Source organism: Lytechinus variegatus, chromosome 1 (assembly GCF_018143015.1).
Source record: "Lytechinus variegatus isolate NC3 chromosome 1, Lvar_3.0, whole genome shotgun sequence".
In the NCBI taxonomy this organism is placed as follows: domain Eukaryota; kingdom Metazoa; phylum Echinodermata; class Echinoidea; order Temnopleuroida; family Toxopneustidae; genus Lytechinus; species Lytechinus variegatus.
The window spans coordinates 56154120-56167931 of record NC_054740.1 but is presented as its reverse complement, the minus strand read 5'-3'; the positions used below and the strand labels follow the sequence as shown (position 1 = coordinate 56167931).

General features: G+C 38.7%; 1 protein-coding gene across 2 annotated transcripts in view; it reads right to left on the bottom strand.

Moving 5' to 3' along the window:
* LOC446202 (beta-catenin) overlaps positions 1-8282 on the bottom strand; it is a 53338-nt gene extending 45056 nt beyond the window's left edge. Inside the window, exons 1-2 of one of the 2 annotated variants that reach the window (XM_041611369.1) lie at positions 8138-8282; positions 4358-4504 (exon numbers count right to left, since the gene is read on the bottom strand). The gene's annotated coding sequence lies outside the window, so the exon portion shown is untranslated. The remainder of the gene's footprint in view (positions 1-4357; positions 4505-8137) is intronic. The other variant, XM_041611364.1, reaches the window with a different exon arrangement.
* Between the last annotated feature and the right edge of the window lie 5530 nt (positions 8283-13812).

Here is a 13812-nt window from a genome sequence, read left to right as displayed (position 1 = left end):
TCGCGGTAGCAGAATGTAGCAGCATGAATAGCTGTAACATCTGACCACCGACACAAGGGTCTGAAGGAGGAACGCCCATGGCAGCAGGGCTGGCCAACCTCTCCTTCGACCTCTTCTTCTTCTTCTCTTTCTGCGGGCTCCGCCGGCGTGGCCGGGGCAGAAGAAGGCATGAGAGGCACGGGTGATTTCTTACGATTTGCCGCCCCTGGCAGGGCGGCCGCCGACAATGAAACTTCACCCGAATCTGACGGGGTCAGATTGTGGTCACAGCCCGATGTGTGACGCCTCTCGCGGTAGCAGAATATAGCAGCATAACATGTATGACTGTAACATCTGGCCACCGATAAGAGGGTCTGAAGGAGGAATGCCCATGGCAACAGGGCTGGCCGACCTCTCCTTCGACCTCTTCTTCTTCTTCTTATTTTGCGGGCTCCGCCGGCGTGGCCGGAGCAGAAGAAGGCACAAGAGGCACGGGTGATCTCTTACGATTTGCCGCCCCTGGCAGGGCGGCCGCCAACAACGAAACTTCACCCGAATCTGACGGGGTCAGATTGTGGTCACGATCAGATTGTGGTTACAGTCTGTGTGACGCCTCTCGCGGTCAGGGGCTGGGCGATCTCTCCCGATGCTGTCAACGGAGGACGACTTATACGGCAGAGATCCTGACCTGTGCCGGGGGAGAGAACCGCACTCTCCCTCCGGACTTCTGGTGACCCGGTAGCCGGTGGGTCGCATAGCCCTATGGGTGCTGCGGCGGCAGGACCTAGTTTAGGCTTGGAAGCCTTGGCTACCACTTTTTCCTTTGTCCGAGACCGTGGCACCACAGTCTCGGCCTTCCTTCTCTTAGCATCCGACCGCAAATTCGGAATGCTGATCGACGCACCCTCATACTCACCGCCGCTGGGCGCTCACCGCGGCGTCCCTCCTGCTCGCCTGGAGGCGGCCGACTTCTGTAACTTGCAATCGGGACGGTCCCCGTGGAGGGCACCAGGTCCTCTGGGGCTGTGTTAGTCCCATTCAAAGAACCTCTCTCTACCCTGAAAAAGGAAAAACAAGAATTTTTTTTTTTTTTTTTTAAAGATCTCGCTTAGATTAAAAGTGGAGACCGGAGTGGTCTTTCCCTCCTCCTAAAAGAAGTTTGTTTGAGCAAACAGAACAAAACAAGAGGGGAGGGGTAGGGAGGAAGAAGAACCTAAGAATAGTTTAGGTATCTGCCTGTAAGAAAATAAAAAGGAGGTCGGAGACTTTGAAAAAAGAAACTCCTACAAGGTTCCCCTACTATATTCTCTTTTTTTTTTTTTTTTTGCCCGAAGGAAAAATTCGAAACAAAAATTCAAAAATGAATGCAAGTTCAGAAGAGAACGAAGTTTCCACCTGCGAAGAAACACAAAAACAAGCATTTCAGAGCAGGAAGAAAAGGGATTGAGAGACAAATAATTCCAGATAAGAGAAATTTTACGATAATTTCCAAGAGAAAAAAAAAGTAACCTCCTGTGGAAAGGTAAAGAAATTCAGAACAGGAGGAAGGAGGAACGTCTCTAGTAACGATTCCAAGAGGAAGAACGACACAGTAAATCCTCAAAGGGAATCGTAGAGCCCGCCTGTCGAAATAAAAAAATATATACTAGGAGGGAAGAGGGAATTGAACGAAGAAAACAATTCCGGGACAGGTCAAAAAAATTTCTAACAGGAAGGAGACCCCACCTGTAAAGAACAAAAAATTTTTTTTTTTTTTAGGGGGGATTGAATAACCAAACAATCATCAGGTATAATTGCGTAAGCCGAATTAAACAATCCCCGAAGCGTCTGTGAATAAAATATTAATCAAGAATTTTATTCAGAACGGAAAGGAAAAGGAGTTGAGCTTTAGGATCCGCCTGTGAATAAAATATCAATCAAGAAATTTATTCAGAACAGAAGGAAAAGGAATTGAGCTTTAAGATCCGCCTGTGAATAAAATATCAATCAAGAAATTTATTCAGAACAGAAGGAAAAAGAATTGAGCTTTAAGATCCGCCTGTGAATAAAATATCAATTAAGAAATTTATTCAGAACAGAAAGGAAAGAGAATTGAAGAATTAATCAATCAATAATCAAACGAAAATCTTAATAAATCAATTCCAGAAAGCAAGGAAGGAACAGAGTTGAAGATCCCAACCTGCAAAAAGAAATAACAATAACACCCTCGACAACAAAGTGTAGAGGCTGTCTAGAAATTTAATTAAAAACGGCACCAAAAGCCACCACGCTTTGAACGTGAAGAACAATAACCATGACAGGTGGTGAAGGCTTGCTGCCACGTAGGCAGGCAAGCCCGGTGCCTCGCGAACGCGCTAGCGATGCGGCGCGACGAGAACTCAAACGTTAGAAAAACAATTTAAGTGTCACCAAAAACACGTCTAAAAAGTCACGCCAAGTGTAAATTCTGAACACAATCTTACACACAAATGGAAAGATTGAAATTAAAAGGGAGAATGCACCACAGATAAGCGAAAATAATATACCAAAGCTCAAAAAGATTTGAGCTCTTAGGAGACTTATCTGAGCACGTCTTGACAGGTGGCTTGCCGAAAGCAAAAGAGGAAGATGGACGCTAATTGCGCGGTGATCATGGGTAGTAAGCCTGAACGGGAGAGGGCGCGCTCGCGCTTTTTAAATCCTTGGGAGTTCTATTCGGGTATGGCAGTCCAGAGGGCTGAACTAGCAAATCAAGTAGATGTATGGAGTTATTGAAGTAAATAAAGCAATGAGAGCAAGAAGGGATAGACATACATGTACATGTATCATATCATTTGACCTTTTGACCACTAGATGACCTTTGACTCTCATCATCCTCATGGGCTCACTAGTGGTGTTACCCAAGGTTCATATGTACATTTATACACTACCAGTCACAATTCTTTGAATCACTGTTACCTGTTTCAACCAGAGAACAATGGATTCGGTCTGCTTAATCTATTGTTCTCTGGTTGAAACAGGTAATAGTGAGTCAAATTGTGACTGGTATCAATCAAGTATGAACATGATTGATGTTATACAGAGGTTTTTTTTACCTGACTGCTAAGAAAGCATGAATGCCTGTGAGCAAGCAACCAGGGGACCGAAGGCTTAAGGTCCTCTCCAAGGGACCTGGTAATGAGGACAAATGTCTTACCAAAGGGCACTAGCGCACCACTTGGGAATTGAACCCGGGTCACCGGAATCCGATACCCCCGCTCTACCGACTTAGCTATCGCGCCTCCTTTGATGCGCAAATAAAGAAATGAGAACAAGTTGAAGAAAAAATTTAACATTTATGCAACAGACTAACAGACCATCAGACCCACAGGAAAAGTGATCACTTAATGGGCCAATATTCTGAACTCAGGTTTAAATTAAACTCTGGTTTTAAGTTGTGGTTTTAACTATGGAGTTCCAATTGGGGCACAAATTTTTAATAGTAAAAATCCACTAAATCATCTCATTTGACACTCACATTGTTAATAATTGTCTGGGAATGATAACTGTAGTATTTTTCTTTATTATAAAAGCAAAAGGAAACAAACTATTAAATACAATGAACAGAATTTTGGCTCCCCATAATTTTAGCACAGAGTTAGACTGTGGTTTAAGTTAAACCCGAATTCAGAATACAGGCCTTGGAAGGCTTGGACTCTGCCGAACTTTGTTCAGGCGAGACAATTTAAAATGAAATGGTTTAAACAAGGCAAAAGCAATTTTGTGTCTCGCCCACTTATGAAAATAACCAGAAATATTGTGATTTGCGAGGGCACGCAAGAGAATTATATTGAAACTTCATTGTGAAATGACTGGGATGGAACACTTGTCATAAGAGCCTTGCACGTAAACTGTAATGTTGACCTGAAAATGACCTTTGACCTTACCATGTGACATCCGACTGCAGCATAAAATGCAGGTCGCCTAAGTACATCTAACATCCAAGTTTTGTTGAAAAGTAACTTACGGTTGCGGAGTTAGGTGTCATAAGAGTCTTGCATGTAAACTTTAACGTTGACCTGAAAATGGCCTTAGACCTTATCATGTGACCTCTGACTGCAGCTTAACACGCAGGTCCCCCAAGTCCATCTGCCATCCAAGTTTGGTTGAAAAGCGACATACGGTTGTGGAGTTAGGTGTCATAAGAGTCTTGCATGTAAACTTTAACGTTGACCTGAAAATGACCTTTGACCTTACCATGTGACCTCCGACTGCAGCATACATGTAACATGCAGGTCTCCCAAGTCCATCTACCATCCAAGTTTGGTTGAAAAGCGACTTACGGTTGTTGAGTTAGGTGTCATAAGAGAGTCTTGCATGTAAACTTTAACATTGACCTGAAAATGACCTTTGACCTTACCTCAGATTGCAGCATAACATGCAGGTCCCCCAAGTCCATCTACCATCCAAGTTTGGTTGAAAAGCAATTTACGGTTTGGGAGTTATGTGTCATTACAGGTCTGTGATGGACGGACGACATTTGGATCCCTAAGTCTCACCTTCACCTCTGGTGGACGAGACAAAAACCATATGCAGTCAACATTGCTTGTTTAAGTTTTTTTCCAAGGAAAGATCAAGTGCACTTCAATATCATAAATCATACTAGATCAAGTACTGGTACTTTTTTTCTCAAGTTTTACCTTATATTCATTACCAAAGGCCTAACCTAATGTTAGCCTAACCCCTAAAGCAAAGAATTAATTTCAATGTACGGCTAGTACTAAGCCTTAATTGTTTACCTTGACAGCCAATCACGGCTCGCCATTCAGCATCCATTTTCTATTTCGGTTCTATTTTATATCGTTTTGCTCTAGCGTTGTAGTCATTCATGCAACTTTTCTCCGATGAGTGCATGTCGAAAAGCTTCAGTATGTCAGTTTTTTAATCTATTTCACGACTTTGCAGTACCAAACACTTATTTAAAGAATGAATTGTTGCAAAAAGCTAAATGAAAATAGTTGCAGAAAACACTCATTTTATGAGAATGTCTGTAACACCAGGCCGTATCATACACGTACCATATCAATCAATGGGGCCCATTTCATAAAGACTCGCAACTGTTGTGACTATGTCATTATGGCAACTACATGTACCATGGAAACCTTGATTCTGATTGGCTGCTGAGCCCTGTTATCATGGTAGTTGCCATCATGGCAAAGCTACAACAGTTGCAAGTCCTTTATGAAACGGGCCCCTGATCGGGTGGGTGTTTCATAAAGCTGTTTGTGAGTTAAGAGTGACTTTAAAAACGACTGGTGATCCTTTCTTGTTGTAAATGGTAAATTTATTGAAATGGCGATGGTTTAGTGCGTAAAAAAGGTTTAACAGTACAGTAGTTCTTAAAGTCACTCTCAACTTACGAACAGCTTTATGAAATTGCCTCCTGGTACATTTATACAAACTGAACTCTGCGAAATCATGAAATATAAGCTGAAAATAATCACACTGAAGTTCGCCATCACAGATGTGCACACATGGGAAGACCTAACCCAGGACCTCACCGTGTAATTGACCATACTCACGGGACTAGCGTGAAGTATGGTCAAAATAATTCTCCGAATAATTCTCCGAATAAATAGTTAAAACAGAAATCAAGCACTTACCACGATTATATGGATGAAGGTCTAACGAGTGGCAGTTTCCCGACATCGAGGCACAGACTGGAACCTCAAAAAACGAAAAAGTTCTCTCCTTCTACCCCAGTCTCTATTGGCCATTTTGTTACGATTCATAACAAAAATGGCCGATCGAGACGGGGGTAGGAGAGAACTTTTCATTTTTTTGAGGTTCCAGTTTGTGCCCAGATGTCAGGAAACTGCCAGTCGTTAGACCTTCATCCATATAATCGTGGTAAGTGCTTGATTTCTGTTTTAACTATTTATTCGGAGAATTATTTTGACCATACTTCACGCTAGTCCCGTGAGTATGGTCAATTACACGGGCGGGAGTTCCCTGGGTTAGGGAAGACCCGACAATTTGGTGAAATGTCATTCTTATTTTGCTTATTTTTCAGCAATTACACATTTTCTTCCAGAATCCTTTGTCACCTAATTTTTTATTTAGAACAAGACGACACTTGGGTGGTCATTTCATAGGATTCTGTACCAACTCATTTTGAAATGGTTACAACTGGCATTTACATGTATCTTTAAATCCATAGCGTGCGTCGCGTAACGTTGGCGAAGAACAATAGAAAACAAGATGGCGGTGTAAACATCGGGCGAGTCTCTTCCGTCTTGTCATTATATTTTTCTCATTTTTTTGATGAATTCTTGTTAAAAATAAAATCGATGGCGCAGAAATGTCGGAAATGAAGTTGCATCCCATTTACATGATTTAGGGCTAGATATCTTTTAGAAGGAAAGTAGAAATCTCGGAGGCGAAAGTTTCAGGTTTTGGCGGCCTACACACATGAATGGATAGGAATACCTGGCTTCATTGAGAGTAACCTTATGTTAGTAAATGATTTTTACTCTCTAAGTTAGAAGCCGCCTGGCTTCATACACCCCCATCAAAAAAGAATTTGAGTGCCCCCCCCAGCCAGGAGGCTTCTTGAGAGTAAAAATCATTTACTGACGTAGGCTTACTCTCAATGAAGCCAGGTGTTCCTTCCCATTCATGTGCGTGTACTGCCAAAAATCACTGGGCAAGTCTCTTCCGTTTATTCACAATATTTTTCTCGTTTTTTTGATGAATTCTTGTTAAAAAATAACGAGAGCGTAGAAATGTCGGAAATGAAGTTTTATCCCATGTAGGCCTACATGATAGGGCTATCTTTGATCTTAGAAGGAAAGTAGAAATCTCGGGGGTGACAGTTTCAGGTTTTGGCGTCCTTCGTGTAGGGGAATGAGAAGGTCTTGATTTGCGTGCTGTCGCCAAGCGGAAGACAAAGAAATCAAGATGGCGACGTAAACACGGCCGTAAGCTCTTCCCATCTTCTCATAACAAATCTCGTTTTTTAATGAATTCTTCTTTAAAAATGAAATCAAATATCGCAGAAATGTTGGAAATAAAGTTGGACCCCATGTAAGCCTACATGTTTTAGGGCTAGATCACTCATTCAATGAACAAGGTTATGATATAACCTTGTTCTCAGTTATATCTCCATGTGTGGCAAAATAAGGGTGGCAATGTTTGGCTAATTTTCTCTTTTTGTTTGGGGCAAATGCTTGATGTTTTTACACTGACAGTTTCCATTACACCTATTTTTCATACAACTTGGCTCTTATTTGAATTTGATACTTTAAATCATTTTTTTCTTAATTAAAATAGAGATCAAAAAATGAAAATTTTCTTGCCATATTACTTTCCACCAATAGAGGGCGTACACAAAAATATGCCCAAAATTCAAGTTTTTGAGCGCTCTGGTGAATTCAAAAATTATTCCCATGTTACTAATGAAAAATAAATTGCAACTGTACGGAAATTAGTAATTTTGGTCACAAAAGTGATATTTTAATGACTTTTTAAAGTGTGTGCTCTGGACAACATTGTCATTGGCATACCATAGTCCTACCTGTAGATTCCCCACAGGCAGGGTGGTAGCAGTGAACAAGTGGGCTAGATCTAGGCCTAGATCTTTTAGAGGGAAAGTAGAATTCTCGGAAGCGAAAGTTTCTGGTTTTGTACCTGTATGTGGGGAAATATAGGTAGGGGTCCCAGGCAGTAGTGGGGAGTGACCATACGTAGAGTATATGACTTTCACTCCCCAAACGCCTCCAGGCTAGTAGGGAGCCTACCGGTACGTCGGTAGGCCCTAAATGATTTTTACTCTCAAGAAGCCGCCTGGCTACCCCCCCCCCCCCTGGTTGATGATGAAGTTAAAATAGGCCTAGCCTAAATGAATGTTTTTAATATGATCAGTATTACAAACCACAGTGATCACACCTCACCCCCTCTCACATTGATTCACTACTCAGCTCAGCCTCAGATCATTCAAATTCAGATGAGTGCAATTGCTAACGATAGTCGCACTTTCTCATTTTTTCAAGTCATTTTGCATTCGTTGTCGCTGCGCTTTCCTCCGGCTCCGCACATCTCCACTCAACATGCTCAACAGCAGTGAACCCATTACCGTACCGTACATATTCTATTTCTAAGGAAAAAATGTTACACGAACAAAATAACTTCAAATACTCACCTTTCTGCTAGGGCTTTAAAACCCTTGAAAGTTGAATAGTCCACAGCTGTCACACTGATATCTGGTGGTATGTTCTGTACTTGTACATGAATATTTGAATTTACACGACAGTACGACAGTACGGTACGGTACGGAACCACGGGTAGCATAAATTGTACGGTATCTCTGTAAAAATGAATGCACGTATAATCAAAGCTCGATAACGCTAACCTGTCAATCAATGACGTAAAATCTGCGCATAAAGAATATAGTTCAAATATCAATATCAAATCGCAAACCTTACATAAAGTAATTTATCATATGTGCATCTTTCAAACAAAATGACAAGAAAATTGTAATTTTATCACCATTTTTGCCATTTTAGATACCTTAAATTGCAATGAAATCATAAAAACTTCATCAAGATTTGCGGATGGATATATGTCTGGTAGTGCTTCGGCTGTAGTCTGACTTATTCACTTGGAATGCTTTTATTGTTGATGATAAAAGGGGAGCATTGTAGTTTGTACAGGTGGGTAGGTCAAATGACTGATTGATTGACTTGAACGACGAATGAATTTTGCTCTTGGCGGATTCAAGTCATTAGCCATCTGAAGTATTCATTCTTGAAACTGATTTTAGAAATTATTTCCTCGTATTTCGCCAAAAGTTCGAATTCTGATAGACAGTACGTGGAGGGTTTAATTGTCAGATATGAAAACTTTCCTTGTTTGGTTCATAGAAGCACTCTTCCTATCATAGCTATCATGGGAACTTGGTAACTTTCTTCTTCCTTTCTTTTTTAAAGGAAACTATATATTTTACAGGGGCGGATCTAGCCTTCGCCGATGGGGGGGGGGGGATTTTTGTCAGCCATATCCCCGATCGGCCGCTCGAAGTTGATTTTTGTTTGTTTCTCTGAAGGGGTAAATAGTACCGTAATATAATAGTGACATACATAAATATATAATTATCTCATAATCTAAATATTGCGAGCGCAAAGCGCGAGCTAAACTTAAAAAAAATGTATATCTGGCAATGTTTATGATCCTGAACAAGATGTGTATGCAACTGCGAGCGCGAAGCGAAAAAGATATGTAACTGCAAACAGGAAGCCATGAAGACGTACATAATTCAACAATCAAATAATGCGAGCTGAACAATGTTTACAGTAATCTAATTTGTAATCGTGAACGGAAAGGAATGATGAGAGCACGTACGAATTAAGCACGAGCGAATAATTTTTGATATTCTGATCTGAAACTGGAAAATCATATAAATACGAACAATTAAGTTGCGTATCTTAATATGCGTACGCGTGTTTCAGATTTAGACCTAGAATCTCGGCACTAGCTCTAAATAGGCCTACATTTTTTTAAATGAAAATCAACAAAGCAAGCGCGAAGCGCAAACTTAAAATAGGGCCTATTTTATCCTCCAATCTGAAAAAAAAATCAAATTAAGCTATATATTTCAAGCACTTAGTATGAAAATTGTGAGGTGGATATGGATCGCACTTAATAAAGAGCTGATAGGCCTACTTTTCATTATTATTTCTTTGAGTTTGACATACTGATATGGACCGGGACATTCTAAGGACATTTTGTCATCATATGACTATCTTCCTATTCTCTTTCTAAGCGCGAGATGAAACATGTCGATAGGCCTATTCCATTCTGAAAAAAAGGACAATTTAATTATGAAATTGAAATCTTGTTTTTTTTATCTAATGATCTAATAAGCCTAATTATGGCGCGAAATCTATTATGGCCTGAAATCTGAACCCTTAAAGGGATGGTCCATGCTGGAAATATTTATATCTCAATAAAAAGAGTCAAATTCACAAAGAAAACTGCTGAAAAATTTATCAAAATCGGATAACAAATTAAAAGATTTGCATTATTCCGGTGAAACAATTCTAGGCATGTCGTCATGAGTATTCATTAAGGGGGCTGATGATGTCATATCCCCCACTTGTTCTTTTGTATTTTTGTAATTAGGTTTATTCAAAATTATTCTATGGGCCAAGAACTAGAACTTTACTTACTTACTTTACTTTTATCCAACGAGGACTATGCCTGTTCATCAGATTGACAGCTGATCGAGTGCATTATTTATTTATTGCAGCAACTGATTTTTTTTTTAATAATTAGGGCCTATTATAGATTTTATTGCTTCAAAATCAAATCACAATATACATAAATAATAGCAGCAATATAATAAATCATATACATAAGTAAAAAAAAAAGGGTTACAATTCAGCAAGAACATCTTGATACTTGTTTAATGAATTCTATTTATCAAAGAACTGAAAGTTTATCTTGTTTTACTGCGATCGCTCACTCAACTTTTTCTATTTTTAAAGTGTTTGAAGACTAACATTTTCTCATTGTATTTTTGTTTACAATTAAAATGTTATTATAATGGAGACACATCATTTACACATGTATGAAAAAATGAAACATTTATGATTTCATGTAATAACATAAGAAAAGGAAAGTGGAAATGTGACATTATCAGCCCATCTAATGAATATTCATGACGATGTGCATATAACTGTTTTCACAAAATATTGATAAACTTTAAGATTCAATAACTTCGTTAGTTGTTATCCGATTTTGATGAAATTTTTAGCATTTTGCTTTGTGATTTTTACTCTATTTAAATATAAATATTGTCAGCCCGGACCATCCCTTGAAGCATTTTTTTAGTTATGAATAGGATGCATGAGTTAATATATTTTTAACAATTAATGCGAGTCGAAATTTTTTATAAACTGTCATGAAATGGTGATATTAAGTAGTTGGTTATAAAATTAATAGCCTATTGAGATATACATAACTCACCAATCAAAATACAGCTTGCAGCGCTAGCTGATACGTTTTGACAATCAAATACCTGAATAGGGATATTTTGAGAACTTTATGGAATACACGAAAATAATAGGTACCTGACATATCAAATTTTGTGAGCGCGTAACGCGAGCAGAAAATGTTACTATTCAGGCCATAAAACTGACATTTTTACAGAGCACTTTTAAAAAATCAATTTATAAATCAATCAAAATAATGAACGTTCGATTTCCGAGCTGAAATATGTTTTGTAAATTAACTTCAAAACTTGATATTTTAAGCTCGATAATGAGTAAGATATGCAAATCACCTATTGACAATGCGAGCGCAAAGCGCGAACGAAAATTTTGTATAGTGACATGAAAGATCTTTTCCTTCCATTCCTTCCCTCATCTATTATTTCATTCACTCGTCTTCCTCCTCTTATTTTTCCTCTTCTTTTTTTCTCCTCTCTTTTCCCTTCTTTTTTTTCTTACCTTTTTTTTTGCTCAGCCAATGGGGGCGGCCCCCCGGATCCTCCTATGTATTAGTCAGACTGGTGAATGATGAAATAGTTTACAAAGTCTATAAATGACAGCAAAAAAATAAAAGATTGATAAATGATTTTGTGCATTATAATATAGTCATATTAATTGCTGCAGCTTAATCTATGACAAGGGAGGCATATCATACATACAAAAATGAATGAAATGAATGAAAAAACATAATAAATATATGAAATAATATGATTTCATGACTTGTAATAACCTAAGTAAAAAAAAAAAGTGGGGATGTGACATCATCAACCCATCGTAGGGATAATCATGACGTATCGATAACTGTTTTTATAAAATATTGCCAAATTTAAAAATTCAATAACTTTGTTAATTAGGATTTTGATGAAATTTTTAGCATTTTTGCTCGGTGAATTTTACTCTATTTAATTAAATCACCATTTAAAGACACTTTAAAAGGATTCTGATTTGAAAATGACTTGAGAAAGCAAAGTGTTCATATAAATTTCCATCTTTCTTTTAATTCCGTTGGTCAACAGGGACGAATCTAGTCTAATAGGGTTTCTTTTGCATTTATAAACTGATCTACAACTGTATATTTTAAGGGCCATTTGAAATCACGAGCAAAGCAAACGTAACTCACTAAATAAAATAAAAACGAATGCGAAGCGTGTGCTGAATTTACCCCCAAAAAATAATCATACCCCTTTTTTTGGCCGCCAATATGGTGGGTGGAGGGCGGTTCGCCCCCTGGATCCGCCAATGACTATTCTCTCATCTTGTTTTACAATTAAAGGGGAATGAAACCTTTGGAACAAATAGGCTTGTGTAGAAACAGAAAAATCAAAGAATAAGAATAAAGAAAGTTTGAGAAAAATCGGACAAATAGTGAGAAAGTTATGAGCATTTGAATATTACAATCACTAATGCTATGGAGATCCTCACATTGGCAATGCGACAAGGATGTGTGATGTCACTGATGAACAACTTTTCCTTTGGTGGATTTTAAAATACCCTCAAAATGTCTATTTTTGCTTTTTCTTATGATGATACAAACTCTTTATCCATGATGTATTCTTAAAAAATATGTATTACATGCCCCCATGTAGAAAGAACAGTATGATTTATGGATAGATGTGATAAAGAGGCAATTCAAGTGAAATATATACTAAAGTAATGGGGAGAGTTGTTCACAAGTGACATCACACATCTTTGTCGCATTGCCAATTTGCTATCTCCATAGCATAAGTGATCACAATATTCAAATGCTCATAACTTTTTCATTATTTGTCCGATTTTTCTCAAACTTTCGTTGATCTGTTTCTTTGATTTTTCTGTTTTCACACAAGCTATCTTGTTCCAATGGTTCCATTCTCCTTTAAGAGTTGACAGAGTTGTCATACATCGATATCAATTTTGTTTATGTCAGAATATATCGATTATCGAATATACGATAGGCAAAGGCATCAAGGCACGGGGGGGGGGTAGGATTATCTACCGAAACCCATTTTCCATGCCTCCTGCAGTTTAGATAACTAACATAATTGACCAATCACACTTTTCCTATCTTTTTTTACATTGATAAGTTAAGTTTTATTGGTGCAAAAAGTTTCTTCATTGGACAGTATTTGAACAGTAGATGGGGTACTTTCTCGGCGTCACAAAGGGCACACACGAGTGACTCGGTCTCACATTCACCCCAGTAGCTTATAAAAAAAAAATCATTAAAATAAACCCCTCTATAGATTTCGATGTATCATAGATTCATAAGAAAGCATATTGCCGATTTTTTAATGAATTATTACATTCAATAAAATCACGTGACCTTTACTTGCACCTATCCAAAATGCATTGCACGGTAATGATTTACTCGTGTGTGAAGGTGCCCTGTATGGGTCTGTACTTATCTTGAAATGTCAAACGATACGGGGGGGGGGGGGATTCAATTGAATTGAATTGAATGGCTTGGGCGGGATACGTAACCCCCCCCCCCCATGCTGTGAACAGGGCGTGAGTGGGGGATCCAAGTAAAATTATGAAAAGGGCAATAATAAGCACGAGAAATACTTAGAAACTATAAAATGATTTTAAAAAATATGATCAGCCTTAATGGTTATCTACGTCCGTGACACACGGGTCTTCAATATGTTTTAGACAAAGAACAATATGGAGAGGGCAAATGCCCGTTGTGAGATTAGTACCAGTATTCTTTAAGCTTTCGTCGCTTGCCCTTCACCAGTATTAAGTCATGGAGTCACGCACAGAGTAACTTTTAAAGACTGACCTTAGATCATGCCAATAGCTCTTACATGTCGGCTTTGTGGAACAGGTCAAGTGCCATCTGCGGTAA